At 38.3% G+C, this 12,801-nt stretch overlaps 1 protein-coding gene across 1 annotated transcript in view; it reads left to right on the top strand.

The window, feature by feature from the left end:
• The window catches only part of LOC128119183 (zinc finger protein 431-like), a 52,634-nt gene extending 41,769 nt beyond the window's left edge, over window positions 1–10,865 (top strand). The window contains exon 5 of the transcript XR_008221488.1: window positions 9,681–10,865. The gene's annotated coding sequence lies outside the window, so the exon portion shown is untranslated. The remainder of the gene's footprint in view (window positions 1–9,680) is intronic.
• Window positions 10,866–12,801: the final 1,936 nt, after the last annotated feature.

Raw genomic sequence — 12,801 nt, 5'->3', positions numbered from 1 at the left:
CATGACTTCTGAGTCCCAGGAAGGATTGCAATTAACTTTGGATAAGATTTTCCCCCAAGTACACACAGCTCAACTTGTTGGGTACTGGTCCCTGATCACTTGTTCCAGCCCAGAGATGCTGTGTTGATCCACTGCTTCAAAACAGACAGGCTTGAACCCAGGTGGAAAAAAACCTTAGATAGTAATTCTCCAGACTCTCACTGCCAACAAAGTTGCCAGTATTTCTACCTGGATTCATCACTCTCACCTTAACAAGGCACTGGAGGACCAAGAACACCCAAAGGAGAAAGGGAATAAGAAGAGGTAGACTGTGACTGAATGTGGTCCCTTAAAAGTTAAGATTTCTAAAGTTTAAAACTTTTTCACTTCTTTTTTTGTTGCTTTTGATTGCTGCTGTAGTTGCTCTGTGGTTGACAATTATGCTCAAGTTAGCCTTAGGACTTGCCCCTAACTGTAAATTAACTGGGAAAATAGGACACCTGCTACAGGAAATACATTAATATTACTTTCTAAGACTAGGGACTTTTCCAACCAACCAGGTCCCATTGTTTGGCTGTAGGAAGGAAAACAAATTGTTTGTTTGTTTTTAACCAGATAGAAGGACAACAAATGGGATCAACTAACCTGACTGACCAGTCCCCAAAAAACAACACAGTCTTGAGCATAATCAAGTATTCCTTAACAAGTTCTGATAAGGGAAAGTAAAAATGTGTTAAGATAAGAAAAGAAAAAGAAAACTCTTTCACTGAAATTAAAATACCAGAAATGCCACTGTCAGCAGCTAATCAGTTATATACCACTCTGTGGCTCCATCTAGTGTCAAACAGTGGACAGACATATTTCTTTTGTTTCACAGGGGATTCTTCATTTCTGGACTCTTAAGAAAAAAAATCTTTAAGGAATAGGAGTCACATATAAGCATTACACCAACTTACCAGGTGATTCAATGGAGCATGCCTCTGTAAATGTTTCCAAAGCTATAGCCTATATTCCTGTAAATAATACCCTTTTCACCACTGTCCATGTTTTTATTTTACTAATGTTCCTCCCCACTACAACATCACTTCCAATCATGTACTCCCCTGATGCATAAATCTAATTAATCTTGCCAATAAAAACCAGGAGTCAGATATCAGTGTAAAAACCTGAAAAATCAGAGAAGCACTGGAGCAGCCACCAGTTGCTTCCTATCTCTCTGGTTCCTCTAACCAAAAGGGCCAAGATCCTGTCTCTGCCCCACCTTATCACTTCCTGTCTTCTCTCTGTACAGACCTCTAGACCTTTATGGTTAACTAGTGGCTGGCTCTACCCTCTGACTTCAAGCAAGATTTATTTGTCAGAATACAAACAAAATGTCATACATTTCCCTTTTTTGTCTAAATAAAAAGCAAAGGTTAGAAAAACTCTATACAATAACTATATACAAATGTATACGGGCAATAATTATATTAACAATATCTAATTCATGAACATTTGACAAATTCAGAGAAAATACTCCATTATCTGTCCTATCTTGGTGAGTCCAAAATGTTGTACCTAATTCACTTTCTATCCTAACTTGCATTACCAACCCAAAACTATCTTTTTATATCTCTCAACGTTATACACTTTACACCTATTTTGTGAGTTTCTTTTCTGAATTTGGCAACAGGAAAAACTATAACTGTCTAGTCTTCAACTTCATCAGAGACTTGGGAAGGATATAAAATTACCTGAGTAAATAGGAAGTGCAGAGCAAAACAACTTCCAAAATTAAGAAATGACAGAAACAGCTGGGTGCCTGGACAGTCACACAAGGTTCCTCTGTAACATTGGGACATCCATCTTTAGCCTACAGGCCTAGAATATCTGACAGACTTTTCTGTGAAGCAGGACTTTTGGAGGACTGTCCCACCTTGTCTTGGCAAATTTCAACAGTCACTTTCTTTTGTGTGTTGCTTATCCAACTTAGACAGCATACTATCAGCAGTTGAGGCAAGGGCACTTTCTTGCCCAGTGGCTAACTTTTGCCAGAAGGAAAGTAAACTCCATATAAAGTTTCTTCAATGCCCATCATCTTTTCTGAAGTAGATTGGTGCTGCCAGGAGCAAACATAGCTCATTGTCATAAACAAAACAAAACAAACTTAATGTTATCAAAATGCCACATTTTATAGGTCTCTGAAGAGTTTGAAGACTACCTGTCTTTATAAAATATATCTGTTTGACCTTGAAAAGATAACTAACATGACTACAAGTTTGATTGTAGTAGGTGATTAACTACTATACTGCATTTCTTTATTATTCTAAATAGTTTGTAATAATAATTTTCAATGACTGGAAATTTACATTACATTGCTAAATGAGCTTTATAGGTATAATACCTTGAACAAGAGTAGAAACATATGTAAAGTAGGTTCTAACAAAATAACCTTAAATATGTATCAATATACAAAAATATCTTAAACAAGAGTAGAAATATATATACAGTATAACAAAAATAAACTCAAATTTGTATCAATATATAAAAATCCATACCAATGTAAAATATTTAAAACTAGTAGTTGCTTTTTTGGTTTAAATTTGTAGATCCAAAAATCTGCCCTTTTTGCTTATCATTTATATATCCTCCTTTTTCTTTTCAGAACAAGATCCCTGAATCTAATCTTCTTTGTTCAGCTTTCTTCCTGACCATTACCAATAACAACTTGTAACCAATCCCTTAAATGATGACAAATATCCATAACCCACTGAATGACCAAAATCTGCCCACCCCACCTCTTGGTAATGTAGGTGATATATTCTAAAAAGTTGCTTCCTATTGTCTGGGGGTGACAGCATCTTTCAGGACCCTGAAAACAAAAATTGGGATAGTTGTCAAGTCCTGGGAGAGCTAGCTCTATCATTTGTTGTCTAGTCTCTGTGTGATGGGAAAGTGCCAGGCTTGTCTCAAGTCCTGGTTAGAACGGTCTGTGAGGCTAGATCATCTCAGCTAGCCACCAATGGCTGTTGTATAAAATATTGGCACAGGGTGGGGCTGGTTAAAACCCTTTGTGGGAGAATCTTTCATTGATATCTCTTAACATGCTGAGAATTATTATAAGTAGGTACTATGAAGGCAAAATTTTCTCTATCCTTTTCTTGTATAGTGACAAAATGATGTTTAAATCAATAACTGTAATAGACCATCCTTTAGGTAATAGGGAAGGCAGGGGAATTCCAGGCTGTAAATAGCCCTTTGACTGAATCACCTTATTTATGGCTCTTATATCTGTTACCATTCTCCATTTTCCAATTTTTTTTTAATGACAAATACAGGAGAATTCCAAGGACTGGTCAATTCTTTAATATGCTGAGCATTTAGCTACTCCTGTGCCAGCTTTTCTAACGCCTGTAATTTTTCTGATGTCAAAGGCCATGTTCCACCCAGACAAGTGTTTCAGTTAAACATTTCAAATGTAGGGCTGTGGTACCTTTGGAAGATCAGCAGCTGATAGTTAACTTCTATGGTTAACTAATAGCTAGCTCCACCCTCTGACTCCAAGCAAGCTTTATTTGTTAGAACACAAACAAAGTATCACACAACAATTACCAGAGGAAAACATTCACCCCTTGGGATTGAACTTTTTCTGTGAGAATAACACTTATTTTGCCATCTCCACAGGTTATAAAGCATATGTGTAATAGGATGTATCACTTACCAAACCTGTTCCATTTAGTAAGTCTCTGTGATCTATTAATAGAATCAGGAGATCTCTCCCTGAAGACTGTGATGACTCACTATATCTGCTAGACTCCACTTCAGTGGCAAATGCAGCCACCTTTCTGTTACCTGTCATGGTAGTTTGAATGTAATTGGCTCCCATAATCCCAAAGAGGAATGGCAATATGATTAGGTGTGGCCTTGTTGAAGTAGGTGTGGCCTTGTTGGAGGAAGTGTGTCACTGTGAGGGTGGGCTTTGAGGTTTCCTTTGCTAAAGCTTCACTCAGTGTGACTGACAGACCACTTCCTGTTACCTTCTGATCAAGATGTAACCAGCACCATATCTACCTACACATCACCATGCTCTCCACTATGATGATAATGGACTAAACTTCTGAACTGTAAGCAACCACCTCAAATGTTTTCCTTTGTAAGAGTTGCATTGGTCATGGTGTTTCTTCACAACAATGGAAACCCTAACAAAGACATCTATTCCTGACTTGGTTGTAGCAATGCAAAAAGAGATCTCTAAAATAGCTTGTATAATAGCTGAGACTACTAATACTACAACAAAGATATTAGCAGAAATTAATCAAGAAATAGGAGAATTAAGACAACAGTCCTACAAAATAGGGCTACAATAGATTTCTTATTGCTAAAATATAATCCTGGATGTGAATAATTCCCTGGAATATATTGTTTTAACATATCAGATTTCTCCTACACCATTGATAACAAGATCAATGACCTGCATACAGAGATTAACAAAATTTCTCAGGTTCAACATGACTGACCCTCCTGGCTGAGATGGTTCTCTCCCTTCATTCATCCCCTGATAGTTATCTTATTGATCATAATTTTGGGCCCCTGTGTTTTTCAATGTAACAGTAATGTTATTACTTGTTATTTATCAAATGCAAGGATTCTGTTCTCCCAATTTCAACCCCAGGCAGTGTTTGATCACTTTTTAAATATTTGAAAGGGTTACACAGGCCAGGGGGGAATATAAGACCAAAAACAGGTTAATGAAGACCAAAATGTAAGACAGGAATGTAAGACCAAAGCAGGTTAATGAAGACCGAAACCAAGAAAATATAACTTGCACGTTAAAAGTTCTGTTCACAGATAAAACAATTAAAAAGAAGTTCCTGGTTGTTTGGTGCTACATTATAGCTAAGAGGTAAGTGTAGCTGGAGAGTTTCTCTCCAGGTACCACCAAGCCCTTGCAATCCACAGCCCAATTATAAAATAATCACTCAGACACTTATATTACTTATAAACTGTATGGTCATGGCAGGCTCCTTGCTTGCTGTTCTTATATCTTAAATTAACCCATTTCTATTAATCTATAAGTTGCCACATGGCTCGTGGCTTACCGGTATCTTAACATGCTGCTTCTCATCACAGTGCTGGCAGCATCTCCTTGCTCAGCTTTCCACTTCCCCCGAATTCTCCTCTCTCCTTGTCCTGACTATACTTCCTGCCTGGCTACTGGCCAATCAGCACTTTATTTATCAATCAATCATCCACAGCAGATAAGTCCATTTGTTCTGGGTTAAGTACTTGCTAATTAATGCCATTTGTCCTGTGCTAATTCCCTTCTAATCAAGAGTAAGTTCCTGGTCTGATGTAAACTGCTTGAAACTCCCATTGACTTGATATATGTCCTTGCCTTTCTTCTTCCCTTTTCCATTGTATCCTTTTTAACAATGAATGACCACCAATCCTCTCATTCCTGTGAACACCTTATCTCCCCTATAAGAGGGACTTCAAGAGGCCAGTGGGGGCTGCTCTCTCAAACCTGGACTTGGGGGAGAAACCTGACAGACTAGTGTTGAGTGCACTGAAAGACAGCTTGTTTTAATTTGGACAACTGAGGACTTGGTTCTTTCTTCCTCAGGATTCAGGATTAAAATGGGGAGATCTACCAGGTGTTCAAGGGCATCTTCTGCTACATAATGAACTGGAGACCAACATGGGCTATGAGAGAATGTCTTAAAATTCCAAAAAAAAAAAAAAAAAAAGACTTTTGGGGCTCAGTAACTTTCACTTTCCTATGGTATAGGCTAGAAAGCTTGGTAGCTCCTAGGATCTTATGGAACAAAAGCCATTCTTGTTCTCTCAGTCAAGGGCACTGATATAAGAAAACAGAAAACCAAAGATCCTTCTTCAAAAACATGTCTGCCATCCTCTTTTGCTGTATTTTATTGAGACTGGTGAACTGGCCTCCAACTATTACTCCTCTTTTGCTAGCCTCTGCAGTGTTGGGACTCTAGGCAGTAACTGCATCCTGCCATCCTGGGTCTTCAAAATAGGCATCTCACCCTCAGGGGTGGGCTTAGGCCCCACATCCCATTTATGATTAGATATGTTGGTTGTGGCTCTATTTGGAGGCTGGTACTTTCTGGTGGGGTGTGGCTTTGGTCCAAAGGATCTGACGTGTCTCAAAAGGAACAAACATTGAGGAACATCTGGAGACTGAGGGTTTCCACATACCAGACCTCTTGCTTTGCACAGGACAAGGCCTCACTGAGCTACTCATGAGTGACAGAGGGAGGGCCTTGTGTCCAGTGCTGCACACCTGCCATCCCATAGTCCTTGCTCTGCTTCACCTCACCTCATCTCACCTTGGCCTGCTCACTTCACATGGACCAGAAAACCTGTTTGACAGACTGGTAGGGCACCAGATTATGCTGCTTTATTGCAAAGAGGAGAAAATTAAAAGACAAACAGGTGCCTTACTGTCACAACATCGCACAGCTGCTTGTATGTGACAGGGACCCTACCCAAGTCAAGTCTACTCATAGCTAGAGTTTGCTTTTACACCCTAGAACCAGCCAAGAACTATTTTTTTTGTCAAGAACTATTATGACTAGTCCCAATGGGAAAGTGGTACCTGATAGTGTTGATTTTATATCAGCTTGGCAGTCCTGTGACTCAGCACAGCAGAGAGCTTTCAGTTGGCCTGCATCCTTATCATTCCCCTGCCCCAGTGATTTGGTAAACACAGGAGTGTAGAATGACACAGTGGCTCCTGGCTGACAAATAACAAAAGCATAAGTTACAGTGATTTTATGATATTTAAGATATTAACTGTCATGAAGAAAGGTAAGGAGGAAAATAGTTTTGTGTCTAGAGAAATGCCTTTTTTTCTTTAGTCTTACTGTAAGGCTTCTCAAGTTGTGCCTCATCTGTCTACCATCAGGTTCTCTTTTGGGACAGAAGGTGATGTTAAATCAGTCTCCAAGATAGAGAAATTATTTAGGGCCAGGGATAAATTGGAAAGGTGGAGGCATGTGCCTCCTTCATCCAAGTATCTCACCCAGAGCTTTATTCTTGCAAAATTCCACTCAATATCATCATGACCCTATGAAAGACATAAGTGCAAGGTTTGAGAGTGAGGAAGTGGGAAAATACACTCATGTTTTATTTTAAGCTCTGTAGTTGTTTCTAGAGAAGACAACCTGGCAGTAGCTATATAACTGAAATTACATATACCCAATTAATACAAATTATATAGATCTGACATTCCACTTTAGAAATAAATTTTATTGTTATGGTAGTGCATACATCTAAACCTAGAAACTCAGGAAGCTGAGGCAGTAGGATAATGAGTTTGAGACTGGCTAGAGCATAAGATTCTACCTTAAAGTACAAAAAATATTGTAGGGATATGGTCACATGTTGGGGTGCTTGGCCCTCTGTCCAAATACCAGGACAGATAAAAAAGAAAGGGGGAGAAAAAAATGGGAGAACAGAGGGAGGGAATTGTAAAAATATTATAAACAGGGCACCTCAATATAATATGCTTAGCAATATCAACCAACTGTGAAGAACCTAAATATTGAATACTAGGAGGTAATTTAAATAAATTATGTCACAACAACAGTGGCACACAATCTAACTTTCAAATATAGATGACTAGCATGGTGAAGCATCTTAATTGTGCCTCTTCTGTCTTCCATCAGGGTCTCTTTTGGAACAGAACATGTTGTTGAATCAAATAGCCTTTATATATAGATAATATGTAAATATGTGCATCTGTTGAAGACCTTGAGTATAAAAAAGCCAATGTGTATTGAGTGCAAGAATCTCATTTATTCAGCAGAAAAAAACCATATTTACATGTTCTAGGCAGGTAAATACTAAACTATAAACCATGGTTCTTTTCAAGAAGGGGTGATGGGGTTAAGGAACTTTTTAGTTTACACTTTTGGGAGGTTCTTGAGAGAACTGTATATTTTTATTATTCACCATTTAAAGTTGTCACCAAAAGAAAAAAAATCAATTTTTCATCTCCAACTGAACTTTCTTCTGCAAGTTCTTTAGGGCAAAAAGATATCTGTATGTTGTTTTCCTCTAGCCACGCATTCTACAAACCAGCCTCCAGTTGACAGTCACTTGTTGGACGGTTGCCCTAGTGAGGCTGTGCAGGCATTCTTAGCATTCTTTAAACAAACATTTTAAGGTGTAATTTACAAAGACTGACATCCACCCATTGTGTTTTCACACATATGTAGCTGTGTAATTACCATCACAAGATACATAGACCATCACACATCTATTGTTACACATTTATAGGACTTTCTTTTGAGACTGGGTCTTGCTGTATAGCTCTGGATGGCCTGGTATTCACTTTGTAGACAAGAATGGCTGTAAATACATGGCAGTCCTCCTGCCTTACCTCTCAAGTGCTTGGATTATAGATGTGTGCTACCAAGTCTGCCTGTGTCCAGAACTTGAAATACTGTATGGTATGATGTAATTACCATCAAAATTAGGATGCACAACAGTTCTGGCCCCCTCCAAAGTTCTCTGGTGTTGCTCTTTGTCATCAAACTCTCTAACGTTTAACCTTGCCAATTGGTCACACTTCCATGCACCTGTAGCTTACCTTTACCAATATGTTTATAAACAGAACCATACAGTTCATCGCATTTGATATTGGTTTATTTCACTGAGCATGATACATTTGAGATTCATCTATGGTTTTGTATACATCAGTGTGTTCAATCTCACTGCTGGTAAGTTTTCTATTAGTTGGATGTATGATAGTTTATTTATTCACCCCTTGAAAAAACACTGAGTTGTTTCTAGTATTTAACAATTAATGAATGATGCTGTTATGAGATGTATGATTTTTTGTGTAAACATAGGTTTCTTTTCTCCCTCTTCACTAGGAGGTTATTACTAAGTTGTGAGGTTAATTTTTATGTAACTTCATAATAACTTCATAATAAGCTGCTATTGGTTCTCCATATCTCTTTCCGTGGGGGTTTGCGGCAGGGGCTCATTGTGGTTTTCAATAGCATTCCTCAAATGGGTGACAATGTTGAATTATCTGCAGATGTGCATATTTGTCACCTGTCAATCTTCCTCGATGAAGTATCTGTTCAAATCCTTTGTCCATTTTTATTAGCTTGTACATGTATTTATAGCCTTTTAGATTTGTAGAAATATGTTTGAAGTTTTCAGAAATATCAGACAACTCATTCTTAACATTTCCTTCATGTGTTTGTCCAGCCTCTTGTCAACCCCACTGGTTTCATTTTCCCATGCAATGCCACGTTATAAAACAAACATCCTAAAGAGAGCTTCCCTCCGTGAATGAGCTCAGGATGAGGTCGCATAGGGTAAATCTCAGTGAATAGAGGTTAGTGAGGTGGCTCAGTGTGCAAGGTGCTTGCTGCCAAGCCTGACAACCGGAATTCAAGTCCTAGGAGACAGATGGTTGAAGGAAAGTATTCACTCAAACAAGTTTTCCTCAGACCCCCACATGCATGTTGTAGAATGTGTGCATGTGTGCACACCCATATACACATTCCAAGTAAACAAATTAATCTAAAATATAAAGTCTGTGTGAATAAATCTTTTATGGAAGCTGCTGGACTGATGAAGTGGGCTAACTATCTGGAGAGGATGTGGGCTGGGATGCCAAGCCTGTCCCTTCCAGTGGCTTCCAGGACATTGCTTTTCACATGGGACTCCTTGTTTTCAAGGCTAGAGCATGGTCCGTGATATTAACAACAAACAAATTTGGCAAGACAAATGGTGGGGAGAAATTGCTGTGAAGATATTCTCTTTAGGGAAGAATACTCATGGTTCTGAGAAACAGACATTTATCAGACTGTGATTGCTCCAAACCACAGAGGAGGCACACACACAAAAAAATCTAAAGGGAACCATGACCACGTCTAACAGCGACTTTGAAATCTTCAAAAGGATGACGGGACCCCACAAAGATGATTCCACATGGACTATGATAAAGCCATTAAGCCATTTAAAACCATGGAAAAATCGACTTTGGACTACAAACTGGTCAGGACAATTTTGAGATGGCTAGCTGAGATGATCCAGCCTGACAGACTACTCAAGCAAGGACTTATGACAAGCCCTGAACTTTCCTTTTATGCAGAGACTGGACAAATGATACAGGACTTGACAATTAACCCAAAAATTTTCTTTTCAAGATTCCCTAAAGATATCTTCACCCCTAGGAAGCTAAAAGAAAAAGAGAATAAGATATGAGATAGATCATTGAATCTACTCTGAGAAAAAAGATAAAGAAATAATAGGATAAATAGGTAGATCACTGAATCTACACTGAAGAAAAAGGGGACGATATAAAAATGACAAAAGGTAGACTACTGAATGTATTATGAAAAGAAAAAAGATGGAATATGGATATGATAAGATTAAAAAGGGAGATTATGGAATCTACTTTTAAAAAGGAACTACTTGTTTTAAATAAGATAAGTATGAAAATTTTTTGGTCTGAGTTTATCAGATGTTACTGCACTGGACATTGTCAATATATATATTGGAGTTTTTTATCTGAATCTGTCAAATGTTAATGGACTAGACATTGTTAATGCAATCTTGACTGTGTATATTGTATATAGTTACTGGATATAATTTTTCTTGTATTAGTTATAAGCTTTTTTAAATTTTAGACAAAAAGAGAGGAAATGTGGTATTGTATTCCCCCAAATATTGTGCATGCTAATAAACTTAACAACAAACAAGAAGACCTTTAAACAAACTAAAATGACCTGATGATTAAATGCAATGAGTGACCCTGGATTATGTGTAAAGGACACGCTGGACATGGTTAGGTGATTATGACAAAGAGGGACTCTAAGTAATTATCAGCATTAAACTTCTCAGCAGTGTTGGACAATAGATATGTGCTTCACCATTTTTGGAGAATTGTTAAGATATTTGCAACATTCAAATACTGAAAGAGATAATGTAGGGCCTCTTCATTTTTTTATTTTATAAACTTTATTTGCTTCAAGGAACATTTTAGTTTATGATTGATGATTCATGCACATTGACTTTTAACTTGACACAGTGCTTGATAAGAAAGTTTCCATAAGGGGTTAGAGTATAATCAGGGGTAAGGTACATATTTAGCTTGTACAAGGCCGCCAGGGCTCTCCCCAAAACAAACATGGTTTGCCTGTTATATGGAATAATGGCCTCTTTAAAGTCTGCTTTTTTGTGTGAGATAGGGTCCCACTACACAGCCCTGGTTGGATAAGCAACCAGGCTACTCTTGAACTCAGAGATCTTCCTGCTTCTGCCTCATGGTGCTAGATTAAAAACAAGCATCACCACACTCAGCTTGAAAACATCTTTTAAAATGTTTAATTAACAAATAGAAGACCTATATATTTCTGGAGTACAACATGATTATTTTTCTTTTCTTTTTCTTTTTCCAGACAGGGTTTCTCTGTGTAACAGTCCTGGATGTTTAGGAATTCACTTTGTAGACCAGGCTGGCCTCGAACTCACAGAGATCCACCTGCCTCTGCCTCCCAAGTGCTGGGATTAAAGGCATGTGCCACCACCACTGGACAAACATGATGTTTTGATATATGTATATGCAGCGGATATCGTTCTGTATAAATAAAACACTGATTGGCCAATGGCCAGGCAGGAAGTAGGTGGGACAAGGAGAGAGGAGCATTCTGGGAAGTGGAAGGCTGAGTCAGGGAGACACTGCCAGCCACCGCCATGACAAGAAACATGTGAAGATGCCGGTAAGCCACAAGTCACGTGGCAAGGTATAGATTTATAGAAATGGATTAATTTAAGATGTAAGAACTGGATAGCTAGAAGCCTGAGCCATTAGACCCAACAGTTTAAACAATATAAGTCTCTATGTGTTTACTCGGTTGGGTCAAAGTGTCTGTGGGACTGGCAGGTGAGAGAGATTTGTCCTGACTGTGGACCAGGCAGGACTGGAGAAAACTCCAGCTACATGTATACACTGAAATGATTTAATTAAACTCATTAATACATCCATCACCTCACAGAGTCAACAATTGTGGTGAGAACATTTAAGCTGTCTTGATCTAATCTTTGAAAAGTAAATATGTGGAAGCACATGAAAGGGGAAGTTAGAGTTGCCTATGAAATTAAGGCAAATAGTTAGATGACCCTTGGAGTGAAGAGATTTTTCCTAGATCCTCTATGTGGGCCAAGTATAATCATTAGGTTGCTTGTAAGTGTAAGAAGGAGACAGAGAAGAAGTGTCAAAGTGATATAGTGTGAGAGACTCAGTCAACCGTTGTTACCCTTGAAGGAGGAAAGGTTGTGTTAACCAAAGAAAGCAAGAAATTTCTAGAGACTAAGAAAGAGACATGAACGTGGACTTCCTATTAGAGCTTCAGAAAGCTCAGTCAACACTTTGATTTCAGTGGCAGAAAGTGAAGACCAATAGGCTTCATCTTGCTCATTTGCATAGTGGTCTTCAGGGTTCAGTATCTCACAGCCCATTGGACTGGGGACTTAGTTGCTTGCTGGCTCTTGACAAGACACCTCTCTCTTTTCCTTATCACATATTCCAGGGCAGCTCATAGCATTGTAACTGTCTTTAATCAGAGAGAGTGAAGAGAGAAGCCAGTATGTTCATAGCCTAATCCTGCAATTCTCACCCAGCTTTTGAAAAGTATAATTGACAAATGTTGTGAAGTATAGGTAAGAGTTCTTCCAATTATTTTTATCTTTTAAAAAAGTCAAATATTGATATCACTTTTAAATTTCATTTTCTGTACAAGGATCACTGCTCCAATCACTCACTATTTGATTCTGTTATCCAATGTTTCTCAGTCA

This window comes from Peromyscus californicus, unplaced genomic scaffold, assembly GCF_007827085.1.
Source record: "Peromyscus californicus insignis strain IS unplaced genomic scaffold, ASM782708v3 Scaffold_23__1_contigs__length_62951481, whole genome shotgun sequence".
Classification (NCBI taxonomy): Eukaryota; Metazoa; Chordata; class Mammalia; order Rodentia; family Cricetidae; genus Peromyscus; species Peromyscus californicus.
This window is presented reverse-complemented; position numbering and strand designations above follow the sequence as displayed.